General features: G+C 46.7%; 1 protein-coding gene across 1 annotated transcript in view; it reads right to left on the reverse strand.

The window, feature by feature from the left end:
- Window positions 1-13156, reverse strand: part of LPAR3 (lysophosphatidic acid receptor 3) — a 75759-nt gene extending 62603 nt beyond the window's left edge. Inside the window, exon 1 of the mRNA XM_081144058.1 lies at window positions 12965-13156. The gene's annotated coding sequence lies outside the window, so the exon portion shown is untranslated. The remainder of the gene's footprint in view (window positions 1-12964) is intronic.
- Between the last annotated feature and the right edge of the window lie 2524 nt (window positions 13157-15680).

Raw genomic sequence — 15680 nt, forward strand, 5'->3', positions numbered from 1 at the left:
TAAAACAAAGATGACTACACTGGATTCCAGCAGATCCCTGCACAGTGCAGTCCACCTCCAAAGCCCAGAGCAAGCCAGGATCAGTTCCAATTCTCTGTGTTCCTAGTCTTGTGTACCGTGGAAATAAGTGACATGGATTTAAATGTTAATTTGGGCCTAAGGATTAGCCAGGCTCAAAACAAGACACTGCAGAGAAGGAAGCAGTAGACTTTTCCTTAAGAGGCCTGTGAGGAGGGCAAGGGGGGTGGGGGTGGGGGTAACTGACAGTCTGAGCCAAGGGGGCCCTGCAGCCTGGAGCGAAGCAAACCCAACACAGATTTAGCTACAAGGGTTGCATTTGGGTGGCACTACTGATGCACCCTCCTGAGTGGCACTTCCAGTGGCAGGACTAGCTGTGGGGGATGCTGGGCAAGTGCCGCTCTCCCGGGAGCTCTGTAGTCTGCAGCCCTGGTGGAGATGCTATAAATGCAGCAGGTCTTTAGATGCTGGGAACACGAGCCAGGCATAGTCCCTGAGTGGACAAAAAAGCTCAGGGGCTCAGGAATAGCTCATCCCTCTTCCATCCATAGCCTCATTTTATTCTAGCATTTTCACCTCTGCTCTTCCACCGGAGCCTTACAGTGGGAATACAAACATGAGGGGCGATACAAGACCTGGATGAACCCGGGTCCTATACAAGGCTATACAATTGGACCTTTCACACATGCATCCACCGATTTCCCTAAAGTGGCTTTTTATTTACTAAATTCAGACTCTCTCTCAGCCACTGGGAGAAGGGAAATCCCCTGACCGTGCACTGCAGAAGGGTTCTTTACCTCAGTGTCAGCTGAGCTTCTTAAGGGCCAGAAGAGTCTCTTACATTTGTGCAACCAATGCCCAACAAAGGGGCATGCAGTCGATGCCCAACGAGTGCTCGGTGCACATGGTGGTTAGTTTCAGTTAGCTGGTTGGAAGCAGAGGAGACGGAAACCTGATCACACTGTACTGGGTAACGCTTGGGTGAGACGGAAGTAGGAAGAAAGTATAGGCTATTCTTTCAAGAAATCTGATAAATTCTTGGAACCTCTCCTATGGTATTCAACTTACTTTATTAAATATTTATTTGTCTTAACCTCACTTCTGAATCTGTCGGGAGCAGAACTGGTATCCTTCTGTCTCCCTGTTCAAATGCAGAAACTTGCTTGTAATTGGCACAGAATAAAAATGGGTTCAATTTGATTGACTAATTCCCAAATCCAGTGTCCAGTCCTCTTTTTCTTTGGTTTCACTGTGGAAATTGACAAATAGTTAGTTCCTTCTTGAAACTCCCCTCCCAAGCCTGTGTGGCTCTGTCCCCTCCTGGACTTCGTCTCCAGTCCTTCCATGGCCTTGGGGTATGCATATACTGGACTCGGATATCAGCCCTCTCTTTTTTCCTTTAAACTTTCTTCCACTAGAACTACTATTGCTTCAATTATGGCCTCTACGTGATGACTCCCAAATAACTATCTCAGGTCCTCTCCCTCTCAGGCTAACCTCCCAAACTGCCTTCAAGATAAACAAGAAGAAAGTCGCCCTGAGGGTAGCAGGTATGCAGATTAGAACTCTCCGTCTCCCTCAGCTCTGCCGTCAGAGATGAAAAGGCCACAATAAGGAATAAAGTTGCAAGTTTAAACAGCAGGTTTTTAATGCAGGAGACTGAGAGGATGCTGGCCTCAGGCCTCAGCAGGTGTCTGCAGTACAGCATCCACAAGTGGGCACAGAGGTTTGGAACTGGAGAGGCTCCATCCCTCTCACCTGGTCGGAACCTTTCAGTCTCCCTCTTCCTGGTGCTTTGCTTGGGCTCAGGGCAGAGCATGGGGCTCGCTTCTCTGATGCCCCACCAGGGCCTGACTACTGGAGTGCTCGAGGCCTGCAGAGACGCTCCTGCCCCAGCACTCTTGTGGGTTCTAACTCAGTTCCAAACCCGGGTGTGTGGTGTCTGGACTCCCCCCGCCCAGTGGCTCTCAGTCTCTCTTCATGTGAACTTCCCTTTGTTAACCTCACCACACCACCAGCCTCTGGACTTCAGGCCAAACAGAAGGTCCAGCAGGAACCCAGATTCCCTGTTCTAAGGAATCCTGCTCTGGGTGGTGTGACACCAAGCTCAGCTCTTCTTCTAACTCATTAATAATTGTATATCGTACATTGCCTTGCAACTTCTCTTGTCATTATTTTTTGTATCATTTCGCTTTATGTTCTATGGCACAGACTGCTAAATTGTGTTTTCCTTTTCTTATAGCGCACTAAACTCCATTTTCCAGACTTCATAGCTAGGGTGGCACGTGACTAAGTCCTGCGGCCCTGAAGGTGAGCATAATTGAAGCGTGCCACTTCCAGGCGAGCGCTCAAACACTGAGTGTGCGCTCCTCCGAGCTCTTTGGCGCTCCTGCAAGCTGGAACACAGACAGGCCCGTGGTCGGGCATGGATCGCTCAGCCCAGGCAAAGCCCAGTGCATGACTCAAAGGAGTGCACAAACTAGTTTCCACCAACGAGGCGATAAGTACAGAAATCGTTCATAAGCACTTATAAATGTTTACAGCACCTTGACATTACTTTAAAATACAAGTGGATGATCCGTGGAGTATAAACCAGAAGTATGGGTCTTAGACACACTGAAAATAAGGAAACCAGTCTTTAAACATGGGAGTTTAGATGCACGGCCCTTGCCACGGAGAAACAAGAGGTAAGGGACCCTTGGAACCTGAGCCACTTAACCTCAGGACGGTTAACGAGAGAAAAATAAACTTTTGTTTTTGTTTTTCCCAAGCCACAGTGTTTTGGGGCCCCTCTGCCTAAGAAGCCGGTAGCTCTCAGTGAAGGTGCTGGAAAGAAACAGTGTGGGTGTGTTGGCGGCTCAGCGCGGCTGTTAGCGAGGCATTTCAAGGAAGCAATGAGCTCGGGCCAGAACTGTTTGTAAGTTTTGTATGCAAAGGTGGAAACGAACAGACAGCATCCAGAAGCTGGGGGGCCCGGAAGATTAGAGAAGTTAACTGCTTCTGTAAATCCAAAGGGCAGGAAACAGTATCACCCCTGACAGCTCTCACAGGCCTCTCAGTGAGATGCTGCCGTGGAACAAGAGAAACACAGGCCTACGTCAAGATGAAGCTCCCGGCCCTAGTCCCTGTTTTAGAGGACCTCAAGGCAGAGGCCACTAAGAATTTGGATGTGGTACCTGGCAAGAGGAATGGGCTGGATGCAAATAGACCAGAAAGAAGCCTGTGACATTTCTACGGAATTATATTGCCATGGAAGCCACGGCTTGGCTTGGAAAGGTCCGTCTTCATTCTCCCCCAAGAAGCACACACTTTCCAACAGCAATTTCAGATACGGCCACAGACGGTAATGAACAAGGAAGAACTTCCCAGGGGACACAGTCAAAGCCAGGGACCCTGACAGGCTTCTCCCCGAGGGCAGAAGCAGGGATCAACCACAAAACAGACTCCACAGCCAGGACGGAGAGGTCTGAGTAATTCCGGCTCAGGGGCCTTCATCATTTTTAGGCGCCTGTGGCTGCTACACACCTATCTCCCGTTCTTCTAAATGGGTGTATTTTGTTTTTGTTTTTGTGGTTTTCTTGTTTCTATTCCTCCGTTGTATAATGGATGTTTCTCAGTCAGAATAAAGAAATAATGAACATGGGTATTTAAAGCATTAGAGAAGGAAAGGCGTTCTGGTAAACTAAACCCTCCCAAGGAAAGCCTGGTGGCCTATAACACATAAGAGGGCAGGGTGGTGAGGGGAAGGGAGCAGATGCTTTGCATCAGCTGGGCCTGAATCAGATGTAGGTTCATCACTTTCAGCAATGACTCCAACTTGGCACATTGCTGATCCAGCCAGAGCCCTTTCCTCCCTCTCTAAAAATGGCATAATAACTACACTTACCACATGGGATCGTCGAAAGGATCAAATTAAATGTATGTTTATAAAGTGTCCAGCAAGATGCACAGCACCTAGGAAGGACTCAATAAATAGTAGCTAATATTTCCCAAGAAAGTTAAATAACAAAATCTTTTACGGAAATAGAAAAAAACAATCCTAAACTTAATATAAAACTACAAAGGATCCCAAAGGGCCAAAACAATTTTGAGAAAGGAGAAATTTGGAGGCTTCATACTTCCTAATTTTAAAATGTATTATTACGAAGCTACAGTAATCAAAACAATATGGTCCTGGCATAAAGAGAGACATATAGGCCAATGAAACAGAACAGACAGCCCAGAAATAAACCCACGCATGGACAGTCAACTGATCTTCAGCAAGGGTGCCAGGAATACACGACAGGGAAAAGACAGTCTCTTGAACAAATGGTTTGGGGAGAACTAGCTATCCACATGCAAAAGCGCACGACCTCTGAAGACAGATGGCCTGAGTCTGAATCCTTGCCTACCAGCAGGTCAGTGAACCTCTCTGTGCCTTAATTTCCTCATCTATAAAATGGGGAGAACAACAGTGCCTTCTGACACATAGTATTAATTTCCTTACTGCTATTTATCAGTGGGGACTGAGGAAAGTTACTTAACCTCTTTGAGACTCAATTTCCGCTGTTGCAAAAGGGAGACGGACTAACTTGTTGGGTTATTGGGACAAAGTGAATGACATAGCCAACGTAAGACCCCGGCTCACTTCTGGGTCCAGGGCAGTCAGCCAAGTCCGGTAAGCAACAGAGCAAACCTGTTCTCAAGAGGTACAGAAGAAAGGGTCCCGACAGAGTTACCAGGGAGGGCGATCAAAGAGGGAAACCCCCTCCCTCAGGCTGGGTGGGACCCTGACATGACCACCCCAAAGCCAGGACCTTTCTTCCTCTACCACTCAGTCCAGAGCCATCAGCTGGAGTTTCTCACTATGACGGAAAACACTTAGTACTAGATGAATATGTGCAAGAGAGGGCTAGCCAGCCAGCTGGGTTGAAAGCCTCATGTTTAACCTTCTGATTCTATTATTATTTTACTTCTAGACCACTCACTCAATCTAGATCTTAGAGTAATCCATCCAAATATTTTCAACGATATCCACTGAATGAATTTCAAAGTGAATGCACACCTCTTTTCCCATTTGCTCTGTGGCGAGACGGGCAGTGTAGCCTTCTCTGTTCTACAGAGAAGAAAACCAAACCTGGGAGACGATTCACTCTCACCAGCTGCCATCGTTCGTGTCACACCAACCACTGCGGCATTTTTTCAGTGGTTAATTCTACGCCCCCCTGAGAGATAAAATATGCAGATTTGTCCTCTATAACAACATTAATGCTTTTTACAAACATTTACTGATTCTAGAAGAAATGCATTATGATTATGGTAAACATCAATAAAAATTTGTAAGTGTATCTCTACTTAGAATTTCTGACAGATGTTTATGGGGAAAAGTTCATATAATCAAATGAAAACGACAGAACAAAACTCTAAATACATGATAGGAAATAGCAATGATCGGTCAGTTTTCCTGTTTCAGAGAAAGCTCAGAAGAGCAAGTAACCGGTTTACTTCTAACATGTCGAATGATGTTATCTAAGAAACACCTTCTCTTAAAGCATGTTACTTTCCCATCAGCCAAACAGTCTACCAGTTGAACTAGGCCACAGACTTTAATGATCTGCCTATAAGAAATTAGATGGAAATTAACTAAGAAAGACCAGTAATGACCTGGTAGCATCCTTGCTGACATTCCCTGTCCTTTCCCTGTCAGATGTTCATAGATCTGCATATGTGGAGAGTTGCATACATGCCGTGGGCAAGATCCATTGGTGCCATGAATAGTGGATTCTCCCCAACCACTGGTTCCTCTCATCCCTGTGCAGTTCACATTTCCCCACTGTTCACCAGATGCAGGGGAAAGACAGATACACACAAACATGTTTGCAGACATAAAATGCACTCAGCAAGATCGTCATCTTGAGCAGCAGATATTCAGCCAGGGCTAAGCTTCCACCCTCCCCAGGGACATCTCCCAATATCTGGAGATATTTGTGGTAAACATGACTGAGGGATGCTACTGGCACTGGACAGCCCCACAACAATCATCCAGCCTACTGCCAGTGGTGCCAAGGCTGAGAGACCCTGATCTAAAGGTAAGATGAGACATAGAATGAAGGCCATCCTATCAGGGTTGAGTATGGCATGAGCTGTAATAGAGACAAAAGTAAAGTGCCATCAGATTGACAACATTTAGACAGGTGAATAAAATTCAGTGTTGGGAAGGGTACAGGGAAAATGGCACTCTCATAATATGTTGGTGAGCAGGTAAATTGATACAACTTTGGGGGAGGGCAATGTGGCGATACGTATCAAAGGTTTTAAACATGTAGATATATACTATTTCTATCTTTGCTTCCTTTTCATTCCCATCTTCTCTCTTCCTTTGCCTTCTCTTTCCTTCCCTCCCCAGGACTGAGGGATAAGCCTGATGCAATACGATGAGAAAGTGTTTGGGGAATTGCACACAGGCTTGGGCAACTTGGCTGGGAAGCCACATAGAGCAGGGAGCTGGAGGGACTGGAGGCTGATAATGAAGCTGCCAAGTCACAAGGGCTCCCAGGCCTGGCAAAGACAAGAGGCAGGGGGAAGGGAGGTGGAGCAGACAGGATGGCCTTTGTGATTGGAGGGTGGGCTACTTTGAGCAAATAAGTACCAATATTAAAGATCATGGGATTAAGTTTCTAACTGCCAGAGAAGATATGTACAAAGATATAAAGGGGAAAGAATAGAAAGATCCCTGGGTGTTGGACTGGAATTGGAGGTATTACTATGAATGAATGATTTTATAATGCATGGCCTAATGTAGAAAAATTTATAAATGTTTCCGTTTATATTTCCTAGTTCTGTTCTCTCAAAGACCTAAAGCAATGACACCCCAGTAACAATGGGCACATCAACCTTCCCAACCTTGGTTTCTAAATATCATTCTCTACCAAAAAGGATGAATAACTAAGTCAGAGAAAGTACAAGATGAGCCTGGAATATCACGTAGTGGCAGAAATTGTTTAAGTGCTCCATGAATGGTAAGGATGTCAAAAGGATACAGGACTCAAAAGGCCAGTTCAAAGGGAGTCCAAAACCGAGGACCATTTGGGCATCAAGACAGAGAGTAATGATAGCATCAAAATGATAGTAACAGATTTCAACATATTACATACAAAGGAAATCCATGAATTCTTCCTAATATAAATTAATAAATAAATTAGGGAGAAAAAAGTTCTTCCTTATAGTAGAATGCCAACTAATAAATGTAGGGCTGATAGACATAAGTATCACTATTTGGCAGCCTTCATAGAAGTGGCTGATTCAGGCAAAAGTCATCAATATGATGAGGCTGCAGGTGGAGATTTAATGAGGAACAGGCTGTTGGCATAACCTTAGATAGAATACTTCCCCACCGATACATTTCAAAGGGAAAAATGGTGAATTTAAAGTGAGAAGATCTGGCAGACACCAACATAGCCAGGTGACCGAAGCCAATATTCCAGTGGTGGGACCAGCTGGCATTTTGTACCATCTAATGCTATGCTTTGAGAAGAGCAGAGTCTGTATTCCTGCCAAGAACCCACGACCAGAGTCAGGTTCTGAAGAAATACCTGCTAGACGCAGGTTGAGTCATCCTACAGAATGTAAGAGCTGCAAGGACTTTAGGAACAGGGAAAGTCTGGGAAACTATTCAGAAGAGACGTGACAGATTTAACATGGATCCTAGATCAGACATGAAAAAAGACATTTGGGGGACAACTGATGAAACAGGAATGGGCTCTGTGGATTGGGTGGTAGTGTTGTACCAACTCAACTTCCTGATTTACTAGTGCAATGATTAATTTTATATCAACTTGGCTAGGCTAAGGGATGCCCAGGTAGATGGTAAAACATTATCTGGGTGTGTCTGAGGGTGTTTCTAGAGGAGATTAGCATTTGAATATAATTACTGAATCAGCCACCTCTATGAAGGCTGCCAAATAGTGATATTTATTTCTATCACTCCTATCTGTCTAATTAGCAGTAGACAAAGAAGATCACCCTCCCCAATGTGGGTGGGCCTCACGTGATACACTGAGGGCCAGAACAGAGCAAAAGGAGCCGGGCAAATTTGCCCTGTGGCTTGAGCTGGGAAGTCTATCTTCCCCTGCCCTTGGACATCAGTGCTTGGTTCTCAGGCCTTCAGGCTCAGACTAAACTACATAACCGGCTTTCCTGGGTCTGCAGCTGGCAGATGACAGATTGTGGGACTTCTTGGTTTCCATGATCTCAAGAGCCAATTTCTATAATAAATCTCCTCATATGTATATTCTATTGGTTCTGTTTCTTTGATGAACACCGACTAATCTAAATGCCACGGGGATACAGAAAAAGATTATATTTATTTTCTCTTTGCTAGATCCATGTGACAGTTTAGTCCAGGATGGGGGGGAAAAACCCATCCAAGGATTGACCTATTAAAAATCAACCAAGGCAGGAGGCAAATGATACAATGATGTTCTATACCTGATCCCTTGCTTGGGTCTTCCATTACTAGTTACTCCCAAGGACTCTGAGCCTTGTGTTTGGATTTCTAGCTCTCCTTAGGGAGCAAAAGACTCTGACCAACTTCTCAGCCCACCTTTGACTAACCTAGCCTGAGTTCATCTTGGGGCAGCTCCAGAATCTCTGTAGAGGAGGGGCTTTAGGGCAGTCGTAGAGAAAGGGGCCCTAAGTGGCTGCCTTAAAGCTGCGTTTACAAGGCAAGCATACTGCCTTTTAGATCTCATGTTTGTTTGGAGGGCCTTTGGGCAAACCAGTACAGCTTATGGAGGGGCTAAAATGCCCTCCAACCCAGCTCTGCCACCTGCCAAGCCATCCCTTGATGATACTACTGAATTTGCACATGGCCGAGTCGAGGCCAGGGCTAGTAACACTGCAGCCTAAAGTCCCAGGAAACAATGAAGACATAGGACTAGCTGATGAGTAATAGGGGGGGAGGGGGGACTGATGAATATCCTTTGGAAGGGGTGAGGTAGGCTGTACTGGGGGGGTTGTTTTCCAGAGTGACACCAAGTCTGGCCCAGCCTGAAGTATATGAATGATTCACATCTGAGAAAAGGCAAGGTCCATGGGGCCCAGACTGTGTCAGGATCACAGGCAAGGGAGGAGTTCAAGGCAGTAGGCAAACAGAGCAGGAGGCTAGGGGCCAGGTGCTGCAGAGCTCAGGCCAGGAGAGAAGGGGAGTGAGGAGGACATTGGCCCAGAGAGTAAAAAGGGGGAGCTACAACTCAGTAAATCAGAACCTTCCTCTCGCTGGCTACTACTCACCTGGCTTACCAGGCAGGTCAGGCAGACGGCAATACACACCTTTCACACTGAATGGCATTATTAGTTTGTTTGAGAAGGGGAAATGCCTTGAGTCAGTTTAGTGCTTTGCAGAGCGACCCTCAGAGACCCAAGTTAGCAAGAAGGCCCAGGGCAGTGAGAACAGCCTAGGGCGTCCCACTGCAGAGTCTGAGGCCTGCCTTCACCCCCTCCTCTGGCATATTGGCTGGTTAGCACTTTGCTTTGTCCACTAAGATCTGAGGTGAGTAGACAGTGCAGGTAATTCTAAGAAGGAAATAAAGCTTTTTTGGAATGTTGCCCTGTGTCTTCGATTGCACAGTATCAGATAATCTCAATCCTGAAATTTATCTTCCTCTTGTATTCCCTGCAGAACAATTTCTCAACCTTCAGCAGGATTTTATCCTTGATGTCTCCTTTGACATCAGAGTACAAGAGGGAGGGGTGTGGGGGGACTGTACCCGTGTCCACTCAGCACACCTGACACCCACATGGAGATCCTACCACCCCATACAGTCTGCCTGGGGTGTCCCACACATGGAGGCCCTGTCTCTTTAATTCCAATGTTTATATGGCCCTTTGTATGTACAAAACTCTTTCACATACAAGACTTATTGAGACCCAACAACCACCCACACAGGTAGGTAGGAAAGGAATTATTATCCCCATTGTGTAAATGAGAAAATTAATTCAAGGATAACAAGCCAAACTTTAGTCAAGATCACAAGAACTCACAAAAGTGGGGCTGGGATTAGAACCCAGGTTCCTGGACTGCAGCTGCCCCTCGAACCCTCTAAACTCTCAGGGCTTCTGCAAACACCTCTCTCATCCACAGCAGGACTAAGTTCCAGGGGACTCCTCCATATACATACAGAATCCTGTATGAGGAACCTAGGCTCTGCAAGGTCAGAGAGGAGGCGGCTCAGTACCTGCAGGAGGGATGACGAAGGAAAGAGCAAAGGACCACAGCCAGGAAGGGGGGAACCAAGCAAGGAAAGTGTGCAGAACTTTTCAAAGTCACCTACAGCTTGGGGATCTACCTTTGCACTTTTCCGGAACAATGTACACTTGTGTCCATGTTTCCAGAAATGTCAATACTTTAATGTTTATCTAGAAGGAAGAGAAGGCAACGGGCATTTAAGGAATACTTCCTGTGTACCAGAGAGCCTGCTAGGTGCTTTTCTTTTTTAATCTTGGGAGGTGGGTATAATCTTCATTTTTGCAGACAAGGAAATGAAGGCTTAGAGAAGTGAATCAATGTATCCCAGGTCACAAAGCCTGGCCTGGAACAAAGGCTGGTCTGACTGCAAAGCCCTTCCCTTCCCTTTGCACCACATGCATAATGCCCTGGGCTCTGCCATTTAGAAGCTTGCAATCAGACTTAACCACGCTGTTGGGTATAATCACAGGCCAGAAAGCATTTTGAACTAATGTATACTCCCAGGAGAATGGCTAATGGGTCATTTGAGCTATAGTAATTCCCATTCCAGTTACAGTGATTCCCTTTGCTCCAGTCCAAAGAAATAAGAGGTTAGGCTTAAGTTATGGTGGATTTCTGCTCCTCAGCAGGAAGATGGAAAACCTGGGAGAGAACTAGCCAGCCCTAGGCACGTGGATGTGACTTTGAGAGTGTGTGCCTTGGCTACAATGCTGTGTGCGCATTTGTTCCTGTGTGCGTGTGTGTTTTGGAAAAATTAGAGAATGAACATGTTGTAGACTCTCAAACAGGTTCTGATGAACATACATGAAAAACAATCATGTAGTTTAGTGTACTTGTTTCAGCCTTCATTCATAGAAAACATATACAGATCTGTTGTATCAAACATCTTGTAAAACAGCCAGATACCTAAAATACATCTGATTTGATAGTCTGGTAGTTGATTTACGCATTTGTCAGATTTAGAAGAAAGGATATGCCATTTGTAGTCAAATCAAAGCTACAACGTTTTGAATTCTAAAGACAAAAATAAAACAAGAAAAATGTGTCCAAATGATCTATTTTTCTAGTTATATGGTAGTGACAATCGATGTAAGTTATGTCCAGATGGTTAGATGTCCAGATACTGGGTCATGGTCCTGGGTCCCATACTTAAGGCACAAAAGACAACTCTGGAAGCTTATCTCAAATCTATAAGCCTCACTGGCAGGGTTTGCTTGCTGTTTTTTTTAGAATAGCCCAGTTTGTTTAGACAAGCATGGTGTTAACAGAGCCAAGGTTGTGCGCTTCTAACTGTATCACTTCTGTGGGGGTGGGGGTGGGGTGGTTGGTGGTGAGGAAAATTCTACTCACTGGAGGGACCTCACAAAAGGGGATCCACTGACTCATGGGAAGCAGGGTTAGCAACTACTGATAGAGAGTTCACTGGAAAAACCAGCAACCTGAGCAATATGAAAGTTCATGCATTAATGAAATATGGTGCAGTGCAAGGAATAATCTGTTTGTGGCTAACATTTACTTTATTCTCCAATTTATAAAAACAAAAACAAGTAGGAACCATGAGAAGCTAGGGGGCCCTTAACTTCTAAGTAATACTCTGGGTGGCAAAGGAGTGAGGAAGTAAATATGTTGCAATAACAACAAATTGGGGGGGGGAGGCATTTCGTGGAAATTACTCTCTTAAAAGTTGACCTACAGCCCTGGCTGTTTTTGCTCAGTGGTTAGAGCATCCGCGTGTGGACCAAAGGGTCTCAGGTTTGATTCAGGGTCAAGGGCACGTACTTGGGTTGCAGGTTGGATGCCGCCCAGTGGGGGCGCCTTCCGGAGGCAACCAAATGATGTTCTCACATCAGGCTTATCTCTCCTCCCCCTCCCTCCCTACCACTCTCTCTAAAAATCAATGGGAAAAAATATCCTAGGGTAAGGATTAACAAAAAATAAAAACAACTTACCTACAAATGCTTTGGCAGAGCGTCTGAATGATTACCTTAAGAAGATTAAATTGTTTGCAATATTCACTGTCACTCCTCAAATTACATGCTTGAGAAATTTCTAAGCAATTTTGAGTAGTCGCGGCTTGCTGGGGGAAAGCAATAAAGTAACATTGCTGCAGAACAAAGCACTTTTGTCTACCACGGGGACCTTCACTTACAAAGCACAACCCCCCAACAGTGTTACTACTTAATAATAACTATTTCCCGAACTTATAGATGCCTTGCATGGTTCAAGCTGTTCCCTGACACACCATTGTACCAGGAGGAACTGGAGGCTGTAAAATGTTATTTCCCCGGGCTCCGCGGGAGAACCTACGTTCCCCACCGACGGCGGTAAGACGGAGTTTGATTCCCGGTAAGAAGCACCTGTGCCAAAGCGGAGCCGTGCAAAAGCGGGGCCGTGCCAAAGCAGGGCTGTGCCAAAGCAAAGCGGGGCCTCGCTGCGCTCTAGGCGCCCTGCGCCCAGCTCACCAGCCCACCGCAGGGGCGGCTTTGGCGTCCGCATTGCTTTTTACTCCTCGGGGAGAAAAAGTGAGAAAGCGCAAGATGCGCCACGCACCGCCCCGAGGGGCCTGTCCCAGGTGCACGGAGCGGGTTCGGGTTCGGGGCTGGACGTCAGACATCCCCGAAACGTCGGGCCCTGCGGAGGCCCCTGCATGCCAGCCTCCCCGCGCGCGCCCCGGCCGGCTGAGGCTGCGGGAACCCTCCCGGTGCCAGGCGCCCCACTCACCACTCACGCTCGCCCGCACCGCCGAGCCCGGGAGCGGGGGCCCCTGCGGCTGCCGCATGCCCTCGGGCCGTGCGCGACGGGGCGACCGGGCGCCAGGCTCCCGCCGGGCGCGAGAAGCAGCGGAGGACTCGGCGGGTGGCGGCGGCGCGCCTCCTCTCCAGCAGCCGCTGCGACGCGTCCGCAGCCCAAGGAAAGTTTGGCGGAGCTAGGGGTGGCGCCGAGGGGGCGGAGGGGCCGCGTCCCCGCCCTGCCCCGCCCTGCTCGAGGAGCCCTACCGTTCCCACGGGAGAGCGCCCCCCACCGGCGAGGCACGGATCAGGTTCTTCTGCCCAGGCTCCCCTACCTGGGACTGTCCCCAGGAGGGTGGCCCGCCTGGAGAAGGAGCCCACTAAAGGACCGCGAGCACCCACAGGCCTTGCAGAGCCGTACCTCGGAGGTGCGTATTAAGTGCTGCCCCTCTGCCCTTCAGATCTGTTTGAAGAGGCTTCTGAGAAGTGCAGCCCACACCCATTCAACCCCGTGGGGAGCAGGCTCACTGCCAAGCGGGAACATTTGTTCTAAAATTCAAACCCGAGGGTGCAGGCAGCCCCAGAGTCTGAGGATGGTCCTAAGCACCTTTTGATTGAAACAGGAAACAAAAAATATTTAAAGTTATGAGAGGCTTCTTGGCCTCCTGGGGTAAATAGTCCTGGATACTTTGTTTTTTAAAGCTGAAATATAAAGTCTCCACTGACCCATCTTTGGTAAAGAAGAAAGATGCAAAGTAAAACAATGTCATGAAGACTGTTCTCTCTGAAGAAAGCAAAATGAGATCACAGAAGTGCTAGAAGTTGGGCCTCCCTGGTGACCGCACGGAAGGGAAGTGCTGTAATGTGAGGTCCTTCTTATTCTGGCTTCAAAACCTTGGGCAACACTGAGTGCATATGCCCAGGTGACTGCCTGTAACCCTTTGCCATTCAGTCATTCATTCTTCATTCAACTTTTATATGCCGTGGAGGAACCATATTCCAGGAAACAACCTGCAATGATCACCTGCCCCTACCATCGAAGGAATTCTGCTGTCTCTGAAGATCGTGTTTGGATAATGCAGTGGACCTCATCCCAGAGGCCATGACAGCCTGGTGCGCCTCAGACCTTCACAGTGATGTGGCTTCATTTTGATTAACATGTACAAATTATTGTTGCTTCCCCTGAGTGTTCAGAAAATTACTGTGGTGTCTTACAGATGAACTGTGTGCAGAGGGCTACAACTTGCAAAGCAAGTACTAAAGAAAGATCGCGTTTACCAGAACAAGCAAAAACCTTGCAGAGGACCTGTGAGAACGAGGGCAGGGGAGTGAACGCTCAACCAATAGCAAGGTGCTGAAGGGCAACCTGGTAAACACAAAAAAGTCTCAACTGCGGGCGCTCAGCAAATGCCTGACTTGACAAATGTGTCCTATGTGGAGTAAGCTGTTGCAGGCTGGACTGGGAACTGTAAGCCCCAGTTAGAGACTACTTTTGCTGGAAAAATGTGTTCCAAGTTTCAAACAACTCATTAGCAAAGGCAGTTTGGAAACACATCATTGTAGCTTGGGAACTTCCTGCGCCTGAGCACTGCGAAGTAGAACAGGGAGTCTAGAAAGCCAGATGTCACTGCCTTTAACATGCAAATCCTTAAAAAGGGGAGAAAGGAGAAGGGAATATGATGAGCTGTGCTGCAAAAAGACAAAGGCAGATTTTTTTAAATAAATGTGGGTCATACCTGAGCAGAAGGCAAGGAAGTGATCTAGGAAAAAGATGTAGAGGGAAGAGGGCAGGGAGGACACCCGGCTTACACATAGGTCTACAGGCAAGGACAGGAAAAAGATAAGAGGCAGAAGATAAGTACGAATAAAGGTGTGACCCGCAAATCCTAGTTTTTAAAGAAAGGCTGAAGGATTAATGCCTGTAACCCACCAGAACCTTCTTTAAGTCATTGTAGGGTCTTACTCTACCAGTTTTCAGTAGTAAAACTAAGTTAAAATTAATATCAAAAATGGCAAACTCAAAGTCCAAGGGTATACTTTGCCTTAAAGTTCACTGGCTGGAAAGTCATTCAAAAATTTTTCAACTAATATTTGGGGATCAGCTCCCTGCATGGTGCTGTGTTCTGTGCTCTTGGAGATACAGATTATAACATTGTTTCTATAAGGGAAAAAGGGAGCATTCCACAGTGCTTGATGGAAAAGAATTGTGATGGCCTTGGAGACCCAGTGTCAGCCAGCATTTTACTTGGCAGGGAATAAATGCAGCGAGATAAATAAATAAACAAACAAATTAAATTAAATTAAAAACAGGCCTGCCTCCTGCCACAGAGAGAAGCACTGTGGGACTCAGGCAACTTCTTCCTTTCTGGGTTTGTGGAAAGAGGCCCATGTTTCTCTGCCCCCCAGCTTGGCTTGGACCGCTGATCACATGGACGGGAATTCATAGATTTTTGCATTCTTAACTTTGGGAAATAACTGAACTGTAATATCTGAACTGAAATGTTATAGAACTGTTACATTTTGTTCATCTGTACCAATTAACCATGAGGATGCCTACAGCAGGTGAATAATGTGAGAAAGTGGAATGGCAACTATTAAGTGAGAGATGTAAGTGGCACCTGAAATGACAGCTAGGACAGCGATTTTCAACCGGTGTGCTGCAAGAGTTTTTAAAACATGCAATGCCTGACTATTTGGTCAAGGCACTG

Source organism: Miniopterus schreibersii (assembly GCF_964146895.1).
Source record: "Miniopterus schreibersii genome assembly, chromosome: 8".
Lineage (NCBI taxonomy): Eukaryota > Metazoa > Chordata > Mammalia > Chiroptera > Miniopteridae > Miniopterus > Miniopterus schreibersii.